The sequence below is a fragment of the Coenobita brevimanus genome, chromosome 66, assembly GCF_032717465.1.
Source record: "Coenobita brevimanus isolate Jiangsu-jjx chromosome 66, ASM3271746v2, whole genome shotgun sequence".
Taxonomy (NCBI): domain Eukaryota; kingdom Metazoa; phylum Arthropoda; class Malacostraca; order Decapoda; family Coenobitidae; genus Coenobita; species Coenobita brevimanus.
In genome coordinates this window covers 35,921,819-35,944,678 of record NC_137019.1, presented here as the reverse complement: position 1 = coordinate 35,944,678, position 22,860 = coordinate 35,921,819, and positions in this window count along the sequence as shown.

The window sequence follows — 22,860 nt, the reverse complement described above, 5'->3', positions numbered from 1 at the left end:
TTGGTATCAGCGGGGGTACTTTTACGACATGTCGGCGGGTCATCTGGTAGATCAGGAAAATATGCTTTTTTTTTCTTTTTCTTTTTTTTTTTTTTTTTAATAGGAATTTCAAATCCTTAAACTGTTCCCTGCCCCAGCCGGGATTCGACCCTGGGTCCATTAGGACCTCAGGCCGCCTCTCTACCGACATCAGATAATTTTATTCAGCTGAGAGTGAGTCCTAGGAGACTGAGAGTGAGTTCTAGGAGACAGAGTGAGTCCTAGGAGCCTGAGAGTGAGTCATAGCAGCCTGAGAGTGAGTCATAGCAGCCAGAGAGTGAGTCATAGCAGCCAGAGAGTGAGTCATAGCAGCCTGAGAGGGAGTCATAGCAGCCTGAGAGTGAGTCATAGCAGCCTGAGAGTGAGTCATAGCAGCCTGAGAGTGAGTCATAGCAGCCTGAGAGTGTCATAGCAGCCTGAGAGTGAGTCATAGCAGCCTGAGAGTGAGTCATAGCAGCCTGAGAGTGTCATAGCAGCCTGAGAGTGAGTCATAGGAGCCTGAGAGTGGGTCATAGCAGCCTGAGAGTGTCATAGGAGCCTGAGAGTGGGTCATAGCAGCCTGAGAGTGGGTCATAGGAGCCTGGGAGTGAGTCATAGGAGCCTGAGAGTGAGTCATAGGAGCCTGGGAGTGAGTCATAGCAGCCTGGGAGTGAGTCATAGGAGCCTGAGAGTGAGTCATAGCAGCCTGGGAGTGAGTCATAGGAGCCTGAAGGGGTTCTCGGGGCCAACAATTGCTGTATGACCCGAAGAACATTTGACTTTGCCCTGTGACCTTGACCTTTGACGGATTCCTCTCAAAGTCAAATTAATTCTTTCCTGACCCTTAACACTGCCACAAAGTATTTTTTAATGTGAGGAAGAAGAACCAAAGGCCGTGGGCCCGCTATTATTGTTCCTTCCAAGAGAAAAACAAAATACAAGAGAGAGCCAAATTCAAGATCCGATTATTTCGAGATGCCTGGACACACTGCGTTTCAATGACTGGAGATCATAGGAAGCAGGAAATACAGACAGAGGGAGACAGTTCCAGAGTTGACCTGTTGCATAAATGAAGGACTGGGGGTAATGGTTAACTCTTGCATTAGAGAGTTGGACAGAAAGGGGGTGAGAGTTTGCTACTAGACGGGTGCTACGCGCCCATAGTAGAGGTGGAGGAATGCATGCAGACAGTTCAGAGGAGCAGTGACCATTGAAGTAGCGATAGAAAAGAGATTAAAATCGTTTGAGCTGACCCTGTCCCATGATCTTGACCTTTTTTTTTTTTTTTTTTTTTTTGACCTTGTTTTTTACTGGTTGTTCTAGAAATCAAATCCCTTTATTACAAGCTCACCTTGAAAAACTCCTCTCTTTTGGTGTAAATCGGATGAAATTAACTTAAGTTGATTTTACCCTGCGACCTTCACCTTTGACATACTGTTCTCAGCTCCTTCGCTGTCCCTGAACCCTGTCACAGAGTTTGGTCTAGATCGAACCAAAACTGTGCTGATTTTGTTCACACACAGGCACACGGCCCGAACTTTGACCTTGCACTGTGACCTTGATCTTTGACTGATTGCGCCCCCAGAGTCAGACTTCCCGTTCTTTCACTACCATCAACCTTTCCACTAAAGTTGAGTCTGAACCGGATAAAAACTGCTAAAGTTAACACTGCAAAGTCAGATTTTGATGTAGTCCTGTGACCCTGACCATTGAGTATCATCCTCAAAAACAATAGGTCATCTTTTTGGTTCCCATTCTACCCTGTCACTTAATCTGGTTAAAATCGGATTGGAGCAGTTTGAGTTAATTTGTTCACAGACACACAAACAGACAGAAAGAAAGACGCAAGCACATAGAGCAGATTGTAACACCAGCTCTGGCTTTGCGAGTGCGGATGTAAAAATACCCCACAGACTACCTAGCCTCATACTGTCGTCAGCTAAGGGGGCTCTCTAGCAGCTATTCGATACCGACTGATTTTCCTTATTGCACCTCGTTCTTCTACTATCTGTTGTTTATCACTCTAATGCAGACAATTTGGATTTATGAGGCATGAGATTACAATCGCGCTGAGCTCAAAAATAAATTGGCTTCCCAAGTCAGTGAAAACATAGCCTATCATCTAAAAGTGGCAACATCAGATATCCATCATGGCTGCTAGCAGGTGATGACGTCACAATGTAAACACAGGGACCCCTTGCGTTTACATAAGGGGCTAATGCTACTTGGTTTCCCCCTAAATCTCTTCCTCTCTCTCTCTCTCTCTCTCTCTCTCTCTCTCTCTCTCTCTCATCGCTTACATCATCCTCACACCACTTCTCTCTAAATGTTGACAGTCTCTATGCATTTCTTTAGAATTATCTTCTTGTCTGCAAATCTAATATTCAGAAATGACATTTGAAATTTTCTATTCTCAGGCTTCCATGACTCCCTTTCTGCTGCATAAAATCGTTTGGGTCCAGACGATATGAGAATTAATGATATAAATATTTTTTTTTCTTTTAGGCTCCTCCGTTATGCTCACACTCTCGGGCGAATGAAATTTTCTAGTATTATATTTAACAGAATACGGATGATGTCAAGCATGAATTACTTAAACCGGATAAGCTTGTCCTCTCATCCATCATCCATTCTGTACTCTCTCTAAAATCAGAAGTGTATTGGCCAAAGATTAGGCTATTTGATCCAGGCATTCTAGGCAAAGATGGCCAATCACGTGCCCCATTATGACATTATGTGAGCAATAAGCACCAACCATTCCTCATACTCGAGCCATATATAGCCACTCTCTGTTGAGCGACTTAACATACAAGATCACAAGACGCCATCACTTAATAATTATCGTAACCAACAAATTAGACTGTGTGGGGAAATAAAAGTTGTAGTTAGCAATGGTCTAAGACTATATAAATATGTATTTGAAGACGTCTTATAACAAATAAAGTTCATGAATACATTTCCATGGGTGTAAATGAAAGGACATCCAAAGAGACATTGTAATTTTATCTTGCCTTAGTAAGACTACACTATGATTATGCCATGCAGTTTTGGTGCGGGTGTACTAGAGAAAGGATATAGATTCCTCAGAAAATGTACAGCAAGAAAAATGATGCATAACCTCACGAAACTTTGCCTTTCAGTCTGTGTCCATGGCTGTGGTTATATCTATAGTTATGTCTGTGTTTAGGTTTATGTCTATGGCTATGGCTGAGAATAAACCAGCGACTTTATTTCCTTGTGTCTGTCTGTCTATGGTCATGATTATGTCTAAGATCATGGCGACACCTAAGGCTGTCCACAACTGTCCATGGGTATATCCGTGTCTCTCAACTATGGTGCTACGTCTGCCAGTGTCAGTGAGTCTGCCTATGTCTAGGGCTGTGTCGAAGACTATGTCTGTCTGTATCAATGGCTATGAATACGTCAAAAACTGTCTCTCTTTGTTTATGGCTATGACTGTGTCGATGGTTTTGTCTGCCAATAATTAGGCTACGTCCAGGTCTTTCTGCTGTATGCATATGACTGCGGTTATGTTTGCCTCATTACGTCTATAAATTTCAGTGCACATGGCAGCTGTTATGACTGCCTATGGTAACGTATATGTAATTGTTTGAGCTTGTCCATGTAGGAGTCTTTGCCTGTGTCTCTTTATGTGCCTGTCTGCCCCCAGTACTATACCTCCACGTACCCTCCTCCCTTCTTCTCCTTCCTCCTCCTCCTCCTCCTCCTCCTCCATCCCTTCCGTAATCCTTCGCTAGGCGAGGGAATTAATACAATAAGCGTCTTAGACTCTCTCTCTCCCCCCCTCTCTCTCTCTCTCTCTCTCTCTCTCTCTCTCTCTCCTGTTCCGTCAGTGTGTCCTTCCCCATACCCTCATAATCCGTGAATGGGTGAAGCGTGTGTGTGTGTGTTATATTAAGTTATAGTAATTGGATTATTCTCTGCCCCTCTAACTCTCCCCCAACTCTCCTCCCCCTACCACTACCACTTCCCCTTCTACTCTCCCATTCACTTTATCTCACTTCAATATATCACTTCCATTTCCCATCCCACTTCAAAATCTCACTTCCACTCTCCATCACATCCACCTCTCCCTCCCAGTCCCCTTTCCCTTCCCCTCCCACTCTCTCCTGCCACCTCACACCGTCTCTCACTTTCATCTCCTCTTTCCCTCCCATCTCCGTCTCTTCCCTTCTCCCTCTCATCTCCACTTGCATCATCCAAACCCTTCCCCTTCTATTCCCTCTCTCCTTTCCCCTCCTTTCTCACCTCCTCGCACTATCTTTCACTAGTATTCCCACCCTCACAACCTCCTCTTCACTTTAACACACACACACACACACACACACACACACACACACACACACACACACACACACACACACACACACACACACACACACACACACACACACACACACACACACACACACACACACACACACACACACACACACACACACACAGTTCAATCATGTACATGTGCAATCAATTGTAACTCCCAGACTGAGACTAGCTAGAGGGAAGTATTAGTTCTGTACCGTCTATGTATTAATGCTACAATACTCCTTTCCCTTTAAACTGGCACAGATTTTTGTCCTTTTGTAGTTTATTTCGTGTAGCTCAGTGACGAAAGAAGGCGATGCCACAAACTACATCATTTCCATAGCCCTTCCTCGTGACTAGTACGATGTTTTAATCTATTGTTACAACTCAAACTTCAAGGGATGGCAATTTTAGGTCAAGGTAGAGTAAAAGGAATATATTATTAACGCATGGAAACTCTTCTACTCACGTTACGATGAAAGAAACTGCCCTTACGTTAGCGGGATAAATACGAAGCTTGTGTTGTCAATAAGGCAATGACAATAATATTCACAGACAGGTTCCTTTAACACTGTGGAATGTAAATGTCTGGCGTGAAGAGAAATAAAGGATGGAGTAGTTTCGGCATTGAGAAAAATACCTTATGTTGGAGAGACACATTACATACGTGTGTACAATCTTTTTTTCTTCTTCTTTTACGCTTCCGGCCGCGAGCGTGAAAAAAAAAAAATGTACACACGCGCGTAATGTGTGTCTGTCCAACATATAAAAACGCTCGTGTTGTGTATGGGATAGATTAAAACAGCTGTGTCACTTGCCGAGTTGCGTGGAGCTCAGCAATAATCCTGATGTGTTGTGATTGAAATATATCCTTCCAAAACGGATTTACCTGGTTCGTTATAGAATTCAGATGGCTTAGCTTTTATCTCTCCATTGTGTAGTGGTATCAGGGCATGACTTTCATGTAGAAGTCTCGGGTTCGATTCCCAGCCAGGAGTGTAAATATATATACATATACAGTAGATAGAGAGGTAAATACACACACACACACACTCTCTTTCTACACTCCCACTTACCTTCCCCACACACACTTTCCCCTCCCCCCCCCTCCCACACTCAGCCCTCTCCACCACCTCTTCTCCCCTCCCTCCTCTCCCCAACCCACGCATCCACACCCCCCTCCTCACTCCATCCTCCAAACACACAGTACCCCCACCAAGGAAAAGGTTCACGTCTTCTGTAATAAGCTCATTTACCCTCTATTGTTCCACGTTCCGCCCTTTCCAACAGTTTAATTTTTTTCTGGCAGTGTTTTTATCGCTGAGTTTTCGTACTGATTGTTTTTGTTTGGGCTACAGATCGCGTTTTTGCTGGAAGATTTTTTTAGGGTCAGTCTGTGTATGTGTGTGTGTGTGTGTGTGTGTGTGTGTGTGTGTGTGTGTGTGTGTGTGTGTGTGTGTGTGTGTGTGTGTGTGTGTGTGTGCTTTTGTGTGTGTGTGTGTGTGTGTGTGTGTGTATGTGTGTGTGTGTGTGTGTGTGTGTGTGTGTGTGTGTGTGTGCAAATGCTAGTGAGACTGATTGTAACTACTATTGTGACTGTGACTGTGAATGTGTGTATATTTATGGAAGTGTGGGTGTGTATTATGCATGTATGTATTTATGTTCATGCATATATGGATGCTGATGTGTATAGGTAAATGTTATGTGTTATTGTATGAATTTATTTGTTTGCTTGTGTGTATATGCATGTCTGTGTGTATGTGTATGCTTATGTGTATATCCATGCCTATGTAAATATGTACGTTTATGTGTATATGTATTTCGTATATATGAGTGTGACCCGTACTTTTGAAGGTTAGGGAAGCTCCGTAACACGTATTCCTTAGCGATTTATTTTTGGATGTGGCTGTTTAATATTTTATTGTACATTACTGATACAGAGGATGGTGATATTGGAATTATTCAGGTAACACAGAAGAGAACAGTAAGGGGTAATAAGCAAAATTAATCACTTAGGAAAAGGTGCTAGAGAGCTTTCTTAACTGATAAGAATACTTGCCTTTGATTGCTATTACTCTTTCTCGGTTGAATCGAATTGTTTGGAGTTAGATACAGTAAACACCTTTTCCTAAGCGACTTATTTTGTTTATTCCATCTTGCCGTTCTTGTTACCTAAATCATGGTAATATCGCCGTACATTGCAGGGACAAAGTACGAAAGGATATTCAAGAACAAATCGCTAAGGAAGAGGTGTTAGGGGCCTACCTGAACCACCGATAATACGAGCCTAGAACTTTAAAATAATAGATGATTTTATTCTAAGTGAAGGTGAGTCATGGAAGAATGTGTTAAGAACTGAATAGAAAACTTCAGAAAGAAGTGATTTTCCGCCTTATAAGAAGAGAGAGAGAGAGAGAGAGAGTGTGGAAAATATCGTTGAAGAAAGCACCGAATGAGGCGGATATTTTCCCCATATGACGTTCTCATTAGATATTTTATGGAATACTTTATAAAAATTTATTAGATTCTTCTTATTTTATTTTTGTCTCTACTCTCTCTCTCTCTCTCTCTCTCTCTCTGCTTAGTATACAGAGCTGTTCCTCTTTTATGGCGTGCTGTTAGCCTCCTACTTGTTTTCTTTCCCCTGATATTCAAGAGGCAAAGCTTCCCCTAGAAAAATGCTAGAGTTGAAATAGCTCTCTCTCTCTCTCTCTCTCTCTCTCTCTCTCACTTTTTCCCCCGTATGAAAGGGGAACTAAAGGTTTTCTCTGGCTTTTTCTTTGTTTTCTTTAAGTTGCTCTTCCTGGTGCTGAGAATCTTAAGTTGCTTGTGTCAGTGAGTTGAGTTACAGATTTATATTTTTAACATTTATTAATTTTGTTCGATATTTAAGCGTGACTTATACTTGTCTGTCTTTTTACGTCTGTCTATCTACCTGTCTATCTCTCTATGTATATCGTTTTATATCTATCTATCTATCTACCTTCCTATCTATCTATTTAGCTACGCAAGCAATTGAAGGAGGGATGTGTGACAATGCTTATGGTTTGTGATGTGTGTGTGTGTGTGTGTGTGTGTGTGTGTGTGTGTGTGTGTGTGTGTGTGTGTGTGTGTGTGTGTGTGTGTGTGTGTGTGTGTGTGTGTGTGTGTGTGTGTGTGTGTGTGTGTGTGTGTGTGTGTTTACGGTATATTGGCATCAGGGCCCTATTCTCGTCGGTTTAAGAAAGCTCCCTAAAACCACTTCTTAAGCGATTTATTTTGTTTATTGCATCTTACCGTCCTGGTCTGTTACTTAAGTCATTCTATCACCATACGTCGCATAGATAGATTACAAACCATATTAGCAAACCGTATCCAAAAATAAATCGGCAAGGAAGAGGTGTTAGGGAGCATCCTTACCCGACGAGAACCCGAGCCCATGTCTGTCTTGTCACTGTTGCTTCACCTTCTGCTGGGTGATGAGATGGTCCTGGGCTGAGTGGTGGTGTCGAGGTCTCAGTATTGATTAAGGGAGTAGACTGTAGCACCAGTCGAACAGAGCGGTACTCCCAAGGTAGATGGAAGGCTGATGTCAGGGAGAGGAAAGCTAATGACAGGGATAGCTGGAGACCCCGTTTCAGCAGCCCTCGGGACTAACTTCTGACCATCCCCCTTTGCTGAACCTTTTCAGTGTTTCAACAACATGGTGGGTAGGCCAGCATACTCTCCTATACAACTTCCTCTAACTGTGAAGGTCAAACTGCTGCACATTACACACCAGACTTCCTATTCAAAATTCAGTAAAAATGGCATCCCAACACTCACCCTCGGAGTCTCCAGGAGAGGGGGGGGGGCGGCTAAAAGCCCCCAGCATCCTCCCCTTTCCAGGTGACGGCCAAATGATATGAGTGGAACTACAGTACTGTGTGACTCACTTCATGTTCATTTCTGCAACATCCCTGGTCTTTCCCTAATTTTCTCTCTGTTGAACACCACCTGTCTCCCTCGAAACCTCACCCTCTCTTCCTCACTGAGACTCTGCTGTCTGAGGCGACTGTTAGCAGATCCTTCTCTGTTTCCTCCTACGTTGTCTATACTCACTTTCAGATTAAATCTGGCTGTTGTGTATATGTACACAGTGGCATGTCTTGCACTCAGGTTCTTGAGCATGAGTCTTTAGAATATTCTACTCTCTGACTTCGTCCATCCTGCCATTCTCTGACTAATATTATCCGTGCTATTTACTTCTCCCTTAACTCTGCTGAGTATGAAAAATTCCTTGACAATCTTACTTCTAAGTTGGAACACATTTAATTAATTTCTCCATTTTCTGAAATCTCCATTCTAGATGATTTCAGTGTTAACCACCATCGTTGGCTCTCCTCTCCTTTCGCTGATCCACTTGGTGAACAAGCCTACATCTTCTTTATCTTCAGTGACCTAGTGAAGCTTGTACAGCACCCTACCCGTATCCCTGATCGCCTTGGAAAGGGTTCCAATATACTTGGCCTCTTCCTTACAACAAATTCTTCTGCTTATGCTATTAATCTTTTCTCACCATTGGGCTCCTGTGATTACAACCTTATCACCTCAACCTGTCCTATCACTCCAGTAAGGTCTGTGGACCCTCCCAAGAATCAGCGTCTGTGGCACTTTGGAGCTGCTGATTGAGAGGCCCTCAGGCGGTACTTCTTTGATTTTCCCTGGTATGATTATTGCTTCCATGACCGAGAGCCATCTTGAATGTGCCTCGAGCTTCACAGAGGTTATTCTCTCAGGCATGAAAGCTTACATTCCATTTTCTTATCCTGTGACTAATGCAAAATATCCTTGATTTAATCACACTTCTTCTAATGCTGTCCGCAGCAAGGAGAAAGCCTACAAAAGGTACCAGAACCAATCCAACCTTGAATCTCATCTCTTTTATGTCTCTGTCCAGAGCTGTGCTAGGTCTGTTCTTCTTTCTGCTAAGAATACTTTCATTCATTATAAATCCTCTGAACTCTTTGATTCAATTTCTTTCCACTCCTTCTGGCACCTTGTAAAAGATCTTTGTAACCTCATCATCCTTCCCTCCTCTTTCCACTGTGATGGCTCTGTAACTGTTTCTTATTCTGAAAGGGCAGAACTCTCAGCACAGACAATCCCCTTTCAGTTTCGCCCTAAATGATTCCGATGCTGTTCTTCCATCACTTCCCTCTACTGATTTCCTCATGACTGGCATTAAAATTTCCTCAGTTGATGCATTGCCTGTCATCGCTGGCCTCAATACTAACAAGGCATATGGGCCTGCTGTCCTCAAGAACTGTGCTTCTGTGTTTACACCCTGCATAGGTAAACTTTTTTGCCTTTGTCTGTCAGTTTGTGCCTTTCCTTCTTGCTGGAAGTTTGCTGTCATTCAGCCTGCCCCAGAGAAGGGTGACAATTCCCATCCCTATAAATATAGCCCAGTTGCTTTAAAATCCTGTACTTCCAAAGTTTTTGCATCCATTCTTAACATAAGATTCAAAATCACCTTGCCTATCACAACCTTTCTGATGGTCAGTATGGGTTTCACTAGGGATACTTCACTGGCGATCTTCTCACCTATCTTTCAGACTCCTGGTCATTGTCCTTTCTGGACTTTGGCAAAAGCTTTGCCATTGCACTTGACATCTCAAAGGCTTTCAGTTGAACCTGTTATAATTCTTTAATTTCAAAACTGCCCCATTTCGGTTTCTATCTTTCTATATGTGCCTTCATCTCTAGATTCCTCTCTAGTCGTTCTACAGCTGCTGTCGTAGACCCTCACAGTTCCTCTCCTAGAGCTATCAATAGTAGTGTTCCTCAGGGCTCTGCCCTATCACCAACTCTTCTTTCTATTCATCAGTGACCTTTTAAGCTGTACATCTAACCCCATCCATTCATATGCTAATAACTCCACCCTTCACTTTTCCGTTCACTTCTCGCAGCGTTCATCTCAGCAATTACTTCAACAAACAAGGGATGAGGCTATGGCACAACTAATCCCTGACTTGGTTCATATCTCTGATTGGGTAAAAGAAATCTTGTTGCTTTTAATGCATCAAGAAACTCAATTCTAATATCTTTCGACCAGTCAGATCATCTACAGGAATATCTTCTAATTTTTAACAATACCCAACTCAATCCTGCATCATCTTTAAACATACTTGGGGTTTCATTCTCTAGGGATCTTTCTTGGAAAGACCATATTACTTCTTTCGTAAAGTCTGCTTCCCAGAGATTATATGTGATCAGCCTACTCAGTGCCTTCTTTACCCCTGCACAGTTGTTGCCTTTATACACGGGTTTTATTCGATCCTGTGTAGAGTGCAACACTCATGTGTGGGGAGGCTTCCCACATACAGCTCTTCTCAACAGGGTGGAATCAAAGGCTTTTCGTCTCATTAATTCTCCCCCTCTTACTGGCTCCCTTCAACCTGTCTCTTCGCCGCACTGTTACATCTTTATCTCCTTTCTGTCGCTACTTCAATGGCCACTGCTCCTCGGAACTGTCTGCTTGCATTCCTCCACCATTACGGCTGGCGCGTTGCACTCGTCTAAGAACAAATTTTCATCTCTTTTCTCTCCAGGTCTTTAATGCAAAGTTAACCGTTACTCCCAGTCCTTTATATATGCAGCAGGTCAACTCTGGAATTTTCTTCCCCTTTATTTCCTACTCCCTATGATCTCCAGTTTGCCTCTCCTGACATTGAGAGGACTCTCCCTTCGTGATAAGGAGTTTTTGTATGCAGCATGTGTTAGGAGTGTAATGCTGTATGGTAGTGAGACCTGGGCAGTGAAGGAGGAAGAGATTTGCCGGCTCAGACGTACAGAAATGACAATGATTAGGTGGATGTGCAGTGCGTCCCTGGGTCCAAGGCCTGGAGGGGCTGGGTTTACGATGGAAGAGTTGAGAGGTAGGATGGGACTGGAGTGTATTGGTGTTGTGATGAGGAGAGGTAGATTGAGATGGTTTGGACATGTGGAGAGGATGGGGGATGATAACTGGGTGAGGAAGGTGAGAAGTGTTAATATTGGGGGTGGGGTTATGAGGGGTAGACCGAGAAAGACATGGGACAAGGTCATTAGGTGTGACCTCAGGGTTAAGGGACTGAACAGGGAGGCTGCAATGGATCGTGCAGCGTGGAGAGCCGCCATTAGGTGACCAAGGCCGACATGTGCAAGCATGTTGGAGCCTTTAAAAACGAAAACGAAAACGAAAACGTGAATAGGCATACCGAAATGAACTGATCTTGAATTTGGTTTTCTCTTATCCTTTTTTTTTTTTTCTTCTTCAAAGGAACTATTTTGTAAGCTTCTGGCCTTTGGTTCCTTCGCCCCTGCATAAAAAAAGAAAAAAGCCTCACCATGGGTATCAAGACGTATGACAGATATATGTTGAGAGGGAGTGTTTTCTTTCTCTCTCTCTCTCTCTCTCTCTCTCTTTTTTTTTTTTGCTTGCTCGACTGTCCAGTGAATGAAATGAATAAGAATCAATGGAAGAGGAGTTCACTTTTAAGTATTCCAGTCGGCCATGACACTTCCTTTACACTACTCATAATCCCTCACTCTAACACCTCACCTGTAACTATAATTCTACTGCACAAATAACTAATTATAGATGACAGAGATAGAACAATGGGGTATGGACAGGTGTGGATAGGTGTGAGGGTGACTGAGTATAACTGTAATTTGGAGTGATGTAAATAAAGATCGAATTAGCCTACCGACGGACGATGCTGAGATGTAGGACAGAAAGTGAGTTATTAATATCCATGGCGTCTGTTGTGCCCTCTTCTCTGTCCCGGTGCTTGGATTTACAGATAAAATTATAGTCTATTCCCTGTTGTAACTCTGACTTGATCTTGCAGGATGGAATGAGAGAGTGTAGGATCTTCCCATGTCTATTGGTGTTCTTACAAAAACATGTTAGCTACGAAGGGAAAGATATCGCAAGTTATTTTGTTTTGAAGGAAAGACAAGTCAGGGAGAATTAAGAAGTCTCTCATTCTTCCTGTCGAAACGGGATTGCATGAGAGAGAGAGAGAGAGAGAGAGAGAGAGAGAGAGACAGACAGACAGACAGACAGACAGAGACAGAGACAGAGACAGAAAGACAGACAGACAGACAAAGACAGACAGGGACAGAGAGACAGAGACCGAATCGATGGCAATGCTGTGAATCCGGAATCAGGTATGCATGTATTTCACCTTGATTGTATGCTTACGTTCTAGTCCTGATTGCAGTACCCGGCACCCTTCATCTACTCTCTCGTATTTTGGAGGCGAGATAGCTTCCCCTTATTTATTTATTATTAACCAGTGAACAGAAACTTCTTTGGTATCTTTTACACAGTTGTCGCTTCGTGTTGACAAATTTTCCTCTTATCCGATGTTTTTTTGGTACCATCATCACTTACGGTCACTATGCATAAGCTTAGAAAATATTGTGGGTATTTGCTTAACGCCAGAGTGAAGATACTACTGATACTATTACTACTATTACTGCTGCAACTATTACTGCTACTACTACTACTACTACAACAACAGCAACTAATAATAATAATAATAATAATAATAATAATAATAATAATAATAATAATAGTACAAATAATAACAATAATAATAATAATAGTAATAATAACAATAATAATAGTACTACTACTACTACTACTACTAATAATAATAATAATAATAATGGTAATAGTAATAACAATAATAATAGTAATAATAATAATAATAATAATAATAATAATAATAATCCATCCATCCATCATCCAATCCTACATTGCCCCATGAGGAGCATAGGAGCCCGGGGCTAGGCAGTTGGTCTCGACATTTAAGACGAGGGTGACCAGCCTCACTCATCCCTGAGTGGCATTACATGAGCAATCAACCCCAACCATCCCTTGGATATAAACCTTCACCGGCTCAATCCGACTGGAGCGCAATAATTACCCACTAAACCACCAGGCGCCAAAATATGGCTATATGGTTACCACCCAACATAGTAAATGGTTTCCTGGTGCACAGGAAACCATTTGGCTTGTCACTTAGTGCAGAGTCACCCACAGGCAGAAGGAAAAGGAAAGAATGAAGGAAAGAAAGACAGAAAAGGGGGAGTGTGAAGTTACCCGTAGGCAGAAGGACAAGGAAAGAATGAAGGAAACAAAGAAGAGGATGGAAGAAAAGAATAATAATAATAATAATAATAATAAAAATAATAATATACAATAGCATCAGATAAGTCTTCTCTCCCCAGGTAGCCGGCAGACGATTAGCTAAAGATATATATAAACTGTGTATATTTATTGGTAAGGATAAATGAGGTATAATTCCATCTATTTTTATATTTTTAATATTTCGTACATAGGGTATCCAACGGAGAAAATGATGAAAACGAGTTGTATTTTCAGCATGCGATTTATTGTGCTTAATACACCTAAAATACATTCAACAGTATTTCTTTCTATTCTTTTTAATACTAGATACAACGTGGTGATTCAGTTTACTTAATGAGATCTTTCTCTAACTGGAGATGGTAGGTTGGAGAAAGACGCAGGTTAGAGCTTGAATTCTTTATCTTCTCAAACTTTTCGGGCTACACAGAACCCTTCTTCAGAGAGCTGGAACAAGAAGTGATAGAGCCAAGACATATTAATACCCCTGGAAATTCCCACCTCCTACGGCATGAGAAAGGGGAAGGAATATCCAGGGGTACATGGGTCTTGGCTCCATTACTTCACGTCCAGACTCTCTGAAGATGGGTTCTGTGTTGCCCGAAATGTTAGAGAAATAAAGAATTCAAGTTCTAGGCTGTCTCTGTCCGAATCACCATATCCACCTGTCGCAATGGATTACTTACACATCACTAATTTTTTCACCTTAACTTGGTCAAGATTTCCGTCTTTTTGTGCTTCATTTCACGTAGCTCAGTGGCAGAAAAAACATTGCTAAGGGTCTACATCCCTTCCACGGCACTTCTTCATGACTAGCACCACACGCTCTTGACATCTAGTATTACAACTCAGCATTCAAGATGGATATGTGGCAATTATAGGCAAAATCTGAGAAAAAAGAGTACAGTAATGAAGAAGCAAAATATAAAGGATATTCTTACTCAAACGGTTCTATAAATGTTCAAGCTAAATAAACCAGTCTAGAAATACAGCTTCTAGAATATAACTATGATATATTATTGAAGGTGGTTATATTGTATTGAATATTGCTGATAATTCTTCGTACATATTTTTCCATGTGCCTTCAGAATTTTTGGACACCCTGTACACCTTTTCTTCTTTTCCCTCAAGCCTCACCTGATCTGCAATTTCGTCTCTCTCTCTCTCTCTCTCTCTCTCTCTCTCTCTCTCTCTCTCTCTCGGATTTCATACAACTCATACTCTATTTTTCTCTTGTGTTTTTTTTTCTATTTCCAATATTCCCTCCTCTCTCTCTCTCTCTCTCTCCCGGACGTCATACAACTCATGCTCTCATTTTTCGTTTGCTCTTTTTCTCTCCTTCCTTATTCTCTTTCATCCTCTTCCTCTTCCTTGCCAGTTATTTTCTTTTCCAAATCTCTCCCTTTTTTCCCCAAGGTGCCGCCTACATCGTGACCTAAATTCTCCTTTACTTCTTTCCTCCTCTAATCTTTTTCCTTTTCTCTCCTTCTTTCGTTTCTCCTTTTTCCACTTTTTCCTTTAGCCTACTCCTTTTCCCCATTTACTTTATTTTTCAGGTATATTTTATTTCGTATTCTCTCATCTTTCCTCCGTCTTTATCTTTTCTTACTTACTCTTTGTGCATCTTTTTTAATAACTTCTTACTCTCCTCCTCTCTTTATTTCTCCTTTCCTACATCTCTCCTTTTTTCCATTATTCTCTCTGTCTTTATTTTCTTATTAGTTCCTATTCTCTCTCCTCTTCTCTGTCTCTTTCTTCATTAAATTTTATTACATTTCCTACGCTCTCTTCTTTTCAGTTCTTCTTTCGTCCATCTGTATCCCTTTATTTTACTCTCTATGTCTCTGTTATTTCCTATCCTCTTTTTTTTTTTTTTCCATTTCTCTTTTTCCACATCTCTTCTTTTTTTTCTTCTTTGTTCTCTTTGTCTATTTTTACTCTTCCTACTTAACAAATACAAACTTTTAGGTCTTATTTTAATCTAAATAAAATCGTCTGGGGTTACCTGGAAATCAAAACTATACCCCTTTCACTCTTACCTGGCCTAAAATTACCATAATTCACCTTGATTGCTGAGTTCATACAATAGATTAACACCAGAGTACGATGCTAGTCACGAAGAAGTGCAGTGGCAAGGAGATAGAGCTGTAGTACTGTCTTTTCCTGCCACTGAGCTAGGTGAAGTAAGCTGCAAAGGGACGAAAATCTGGGCCAGATCAAGGTAAAATGAGCTTTATCATCCCTATTATGAGAGGGTTAATGGTGGCTGTATTAAAACTCTCAGGCCCGTGAGAATCCCTAACACCTTTCCATAAGCGATTTATTTTGTTTATTACACCTTGTTATATTCTGTGTTCAATAAATCCTTCCAATATCGGCATACCCTGCATAGATAACGTACAAAAGGATATTGACTACTCATACCCATAAATAAATCGCTAAGGGAGAGGCGTTAGGGAGCCTACTTTAGCGAAGAAAATACAGACCTTAGAATTATCCCCACCATGAGTAGTTCACTTTCATCGAATTCTTTTCTTTCTCTTCGCCCTCTCCTCACCTTTCTCTCTCTCTCTCTCTCTCTCTTTATCTCTATCGCATTCATTTCTTTCTGTTCTCTCTCTCTCTCTCTCTCTCTCTCTCTCTTTATCTCTATCGCATTCATTTCTTTCTGTTCTCTCTCTCTCTCTCTCTCTCTCTCTCTCTCTCTCTTTCTTTCTCTGTTTATCTTTCCATCTTCATCGCATTCTTTTTCTCTCTCTGTCTCTCTGTCTCTGTCTCTGACTTTCTCTCTCTCTCTCTCTCTCTCTCTCTCACCTTTTTTCCCCACCTCGTAGCAGTGCCTCATAACTTCCAAGACTTAACCTGGGAAGTCTGCAGTCTGACCTTCCCTGATCCCTAGGCCTGACAAGGAAGAGGAAGAGGAAGAGGAAGGAAGAGGAAGAGGAAGGAAGAGGAAGAGGAAGAAAAAGAGGGAAGAGGAAAAGGAGGGAAGTGGAAGAGGAAGGAAGAGGACAAGGAAGAGGAAGAGGAAGGAAGAGGAAGGAAAAGAGGGAAAAGGAGGGAAGTGGAAGAGGAAGGAAGAGGACAAGGAAGAGGAAGAGGAAGAAAGAAAGGGAGGAAAAAGGAAAACGAGAGACAAAGGGGGAGATGAGGAAGAATTAGGAAGGAGAGTGAGAGAGAGGAAGAGGGCGAGGGAGGAAGAGGAAGGAAGAGGACGAGGAAGAGGAAGTGGGAGAAAGAAAGGGAGAAAAAGGAAAAAGAGAGACAAAGGGGAAGAAAAGGAAGAAAGAAAAAGAAAAGTGAGAGAAAGAGGGGGAGCTAAGAAGAGGAATGAAGAGGAAGAGGAAGAGGGAGGAAGAGGAAGAGAAAGGAAGAGGAAGAGGAAGAGAAAGGAAGAGGAAGAGGAAGAGAAAGGAAGAGGAAGAGGAAGAGAAAGGAAGAGGAAGAGGAAGAGAAAGGAAGAGGAAGAGGAAGAGAAAGGAAGAGGAAGAGGAAGAGGGAGGAAGAGGAAGAGGAAGAGGGAGGAAAAGGAAGAGGGAAGAAGAGGAAGACGAAGAGGGAGGAAGAGGAAGAGAGAGGAAGAGGATGAGGGAAAGGGAGGAAACGGAAGAGAGAGAGAGAGAGAGAGAGAGAGAGGGTGAAAAAGGAAAAAAAGAGGGAGAAATAGGACAAGGAATAGGAAGAGAGAGGGAGAAAGAGGAAGAGGTAGAGAGGGAGAAGGAGGAAGAGGGAGAGAGAGAAAACGGAAGAGGAGGAAGTAGGAAGAGGAAGAGGGAGAGGGAGGAAAAGGAAAAAGTAAGAGGGAAAAAGAGGGAGAGGGAGAAAGAGGGAGAGAATGAAAAATTAAAAGGAGGAGGGAAGAGAAGAAGAAAAGAGAGAGAGAGGATGAGGAAGAAGGCAAGTGTGAGGGATGGGGAGAGGATAGGGAATAGAGATAGAAAGGGAAAGAGGAAGAGAAGGGATTAGGAACTCAATCAGGAAGAGAGAGAGAGAGAGAGAGAGAGAGAGAGAGAGAGAGAGAGGAGTAGGGTAAGAAAAAGGCGTAGGAGGAGGGAGAAGAAGGGAGAGGGAGAGGAAGATAAAAGAAGGGAACTAGGATTAAGAGGATGAACAGAAGAGAATGAGAGGAAGGAAGGAAGAAGAATGAACAGTAGAACAGAGAAGGAAAAGGCGCGAAAGGAAAAATTAAGTATAACACGGAAGAATAGGGGTAAGATTGACGAAGACAGTTATGAAAAGAAAAACACAGACATGGAAAAAGAGTAAGGTAGAGAGAAGTAATTAGACAGATTAGAAAGAGGAAAGATGGAATAAGAGAGAGAGATTGTAAACGATATTGATAAAGGGTTAGGAAAGAGAGGAAAAGTAAGAAAAAAAGAAAGAAAGAAAGAACGAGGACAGTAGAAGAAAGAAGGAAAAGTAAGCGAGTGTAAAGGAAATGGAAAGGAGAAAGGAAGCGAAAAAATGGCACAACATAAAAAGAAGAAAGAGAGAAATAAAAGTTAAGATAAAAATTGGCGTCTAAAGAATAAAGGAAAATAAAGGAAAGATTAAATAAACGAATGTGGGTAAAAAGGAAATTACTCTAGAGAGGAAATTGGTAATGATTAGAGGGAAAAGAATAGGGGAAAACAGATCATGACTTAGTGATATGAGAGAGAGAGAGAGAGAGAGAGAGAGAGAGAGAGAGAGAGAGAGAGAGAGAGAGAGAGAGAGAGAGAGAGAGAGAGAGAGGAAAAAGACAGGGAAAAGAAGTATGTAAGAGAATGGGGGAAGACATGAGGGGAAAAAATAGAAGGAAAATCACAAGAGGAAGGAAATGGAACGATAAAGAGGAAGACAGAAGAATAACGAGTCAAAGAAGGAAAAGAGGGGAGAGAAAGGAGGGAGGAAGACAAATGAAAGGGATCGGAATCACAGAAGGGAAGAGGAAAGCAGAACAGGGAATGGGGAAAAAAGAGGAAGGGAGTCGCAATATGAGGATTAAGAGGCGCTTTACCGGATCAGGATGGGGGGAAGAGGAAAGTAATGAGTCGGAAAGTGGTCTGTTTTTGTGGGGGTGAAATTGACGAGGATATTGAGAAGGTATTGACGAAGGGGGAAACGTAATGATGGGAAAAAGATGTGAGTTAATGATAACAGACAATAAGATATTTAGAGTGTGAAATGAATATTTTTATACGAAGGTATGAGAGCAAAACGAGAAACAGTCTGAATGCAATATGAAATTTAAAAAAAATATATATAAGAACTGGGATGACAGGAGTAAAAGATAAAAAAAATAAAAAATAAAGCCAAGGAGTAGAAACGATATGGCAAGCTTTAGTCCATTACTACACCTAACAAGGCTTAGGGGCCATCATTAAGACCAGATAAGGCTGTGTCAGTGACCTCTATTTATTAACAGAAAGAGCTAAGATATAGAGCCTCCATAACTTGGGTCCGAAAAAGAGAACTGAACAAAAAATAACCCCAAATCAGTATAATATCATTTTAGGATGCCTTGACACAATGCCTTTACAAACCTTTATGTCATAGGCAATGGGAAGAACAGAATTATGAAGTTACCTCGACATCTGGCCAATTTTGTACATTAAAAAATTATCAACAACCATTTAACCCTTGCATTAGAAAATTGGACACGAATGAGAAGAGTGTGTGCAGGTAGACGGGTGCTACATAAATGCAGGAGGCTAGATGGTGAGGGATGCATTCAGAGAGTTTAGACGAGTAGTGATAAGAGATAAAACAGAGAGATGCACCACTGTAGAGAAGAGAGAGAGGCTGAAGAGGCTGGGTAAGGGTAGTGGATTGGAAATGAGAAGCGTTTGACTCCACCTTGTTTAGAAGTGGTGGTGAGCTCGCACCCCTCCCCCACGCACGCACACACACACACACACACACACACACACACACACACACACACACACACACACACACACACACACACACACACACACACACACACACACACACACACACACACACACACACACACAGCAAATAGGCTACATATCCATCCATCCATCCATCCAAACATACATACGTACATTAATATAAATACATACATACATACATACAAACTGTATATCCATCCATCCATCCATCCATCCAAACATACATACGTACATTAATATACATACATTCATTCATACATACATACATACACACACAAGATCAGTAATCCACACAGAAGTTTGTGAGACCCTGTGTAAAGTAAAGGAGGAGAGACATATGCATCGAAACAGGGCACTGACACATGAAGGAATAATTTGTGTGTTGTGGAAGACTGTGGGGAGCTGAAAGATGTATGACAGCTTCTTTTTCCCTATTAAAAAAAAAAAAAAAAAGGACAGCAGAAATCAGATGCGCATATCGTTCAGAAAGAGGGCTATGATATGAAAGGTGTTGCGAAATATTCCAATTGAATATAAAAGCTATACACGAGTTCCGTGTAAAAGTTCCCCTCAACTAGACAAAATTCTTGTGCTTCTACTCCTATTTTTTCCTCTTTTTGTCTGGAATCCGTGGTTGTTCGGTGGGGAAAGTACTTCGTCTCTGTCACTCTAACCATCCTTCACCTGTTCTACTACCTGTCACTCTTTTCTGCACCTACTTTCTTCAGGTTTTCGCCATCGTTCTTTTAATCGACATAGCGCTACCATCATGTAGGTCTTTACTGAGTGCCAAGTCAAAAGATGTCCTTTATCCTAGCACCCCATTTATTTCGTTCTTTGGTAACCGTGTAAATAAAAAATGAAACCTGGGTGTCTAGGGCTTTAAGGGGTTTCAAGGGTATGGCCCAGAAGGATTCATTTTCAAGGAAGGGTTTAGGATAATGGCCCACATAATGCCGTTCAGGGATGAAAGACTAGACACCCTTTTATCATATGCATATATCGGATAGCCTCGCCCTGGGCCTTTAGCAAGTTATAAGGCAATGCAGGACTGGGTGAGAATGGTGTAAGCTCTGTTCATATTCCTCTTTATAATCTGACCTTGGACGCCCAGTGATCTAAGGGTTACATTCTCATGAGTTTATTGGGTCACAGATTATTGGTGGTTCATTATGTATGCAGCACCCTAAATACTCTCTTTCTTGGCATTTATGTATTTTAGCTATCAAAGAAGACTGAATAGATAAGGTAGAAGAGAGTGTCATCTTGCCATGTGCTAAGGTAGACTACTAGAGGACTTTATCTGAGACGAATACGGACCTAAGAGCTTAAGGGCACCAGTCGAGGTGATAGTTATGCTAGGGACAGATAGGAAGTTTTCTGCTCACCTAACGTCTAATAATGCGACCTTATTATTTTTAGCTACTTACATCTGTATGAAATTTATCACATACAGTATGAATCACAAGTCCTAGCTGGGTATATCGCGAGCTGGGGCGTTGCTCAGTCAGCAGTTGTTAAGTGCTGTGAACTACTATAGTCTATCTTCGGGTTATTAGTATTATATTTCCATCACCTTATATTGGCCCAGATTTTCGTCCTTTTCCAGTTTATTTTACTAAGTTCAGTAGTAGAAAAAAGACAATACTTCGACTTTACATCCTTTCCATAGCACTTCTTCGTGACTAGTATCGTAACTCGTCATTCAAAATGGAAAAACGTCAGCATTAGGCCAAGGTAGATTATAATTGGTTTAGTAGTATCTGTAGCTACAAGTTCATCCGAAACATGAATCTGACAGACTGTACGATTGAACTTATCCTGCCCTGGCAGCCCATCCTCCTCTTTTCGGGGGATAGGAAGGCGTGTGAGAGACCTTTGTGTAACTGGGAAGTGGGTCCGTCCGGGCATCCCTCTAGAGCACCATCGGATCTTTACACCCTGCAAGAAGTGAACAAAGACTACCTGTTGCTTGTTTTAGTCTCATTCTCCTTTTATTTCCCCAATATTTTTTGTTCCTCATTACACTGTTTCATTTTCATTTTCCTCTCACTGTTTACATTCCCCAAACGGATCTCTCTCTCTCTCTCTCTCTCTCTCCTTCTTGGTACAGGTGTTGATATCCTCGGTATTGCAAAGTCCTGTTGTCAAATCCTCACAAATTTATTTCTGGACCTGCTGACTTGAAGCTTACTATGCTATCTAGAGACAACTTTCCGCTATTTTTCACTTAGACCTTCAGAATAAAGTTGCAGCACAAGAAGTAATGACGAGATGGATAGAAAACAATCACAAAGGGGGAGATAAGAGTGCAGAACCACTACGAATGTGGTTACGGTATACTACAGGACGAGTTTAATTCCAGCGCGCCTTCTACTCAGTACGGGAGAAAATGGAAGTTGTGCGTGACCTACAAGGGGATACTGCTCCAGCAACATACTTTAACTATCATGCCATTTGCTTGGAAATGTCTACTTAACCCTTCTCATTTTATTCTTTTTTCTCTTCTTTCTGTCCCACCTTCTCTTAATACCTTTCCTCTAGCTATTTGTTCATCCATGAGGTGGCAATATATTTTTCATTGGTCATAACGTCTTTTTCTTATCCATTTTTTCTTCGTCCTCCTCTTTCGCTAATTTTTCCTCTCCTTGCTCATTTCTGCTTTCCATTTCTTTGTTTTCTCTTTCCGCATCTTCGTGTTTCTCGTGTTTCTGCTTTCTTGTCATCCCCTCTGCTTCCTGCTTCGCCTTTTCTTTTCTCTCCCTCTTCCCCTTTCCTCACTTCTTTCTTCTTTCTTGTCATTTCTTCAATTTCCTGATTTCTGATTTTCCCTGTGCACTTTCCTTTATCGCTTTCTCTGCCTCTCACATTCTTATATCTCTGCTTCTCTTGCTCTCCTCCTCCATTCCATTTTCTGCTCTACATTCAAGTTTCTTTTCCTAACTTTTTGCTTGTTTATCCTTGGTTGCTTTACCTCTCGCCTTCTTCCTTTCTCTCTCTCTCTCTCTCTACTTCCATATATTATTTCATCACAAGCCTTGGGTTCCATCGTTTATCAGACATTTAAAACAAATAATTTTTCCTTCCTTCTCCCTCGCCATTCTTTCTCCCTCCCTTCCTTCCTCATTCTCTCCCTACATTCTGACCTACCTACCTACCTTCTACTTCTTCCTCTCCTTCCCTCCCACTTTCTCACCTATTTTCCCTCCATCTCAGTCCCCCATCTCTTTTCTCTCTCCCTTCCACCTTCCCTCTCTCCTGTCTTTCCCTCCCTTCCATTTCTCCAGTCACTCCCTCTCACTCTTTCTCCCTCACATTCATATTCTCCCTCCTTCCTTTCTTTCTTTTGTCACTTCCTTCTTCTTACTTCCCTCTATACTTTCTCCTTCATCTTTCTTCACATCTTCCTACTTCCATCTTCCATCTGTGTGTGTGTGTGTGTGTGTGTGTGTGTGTGTG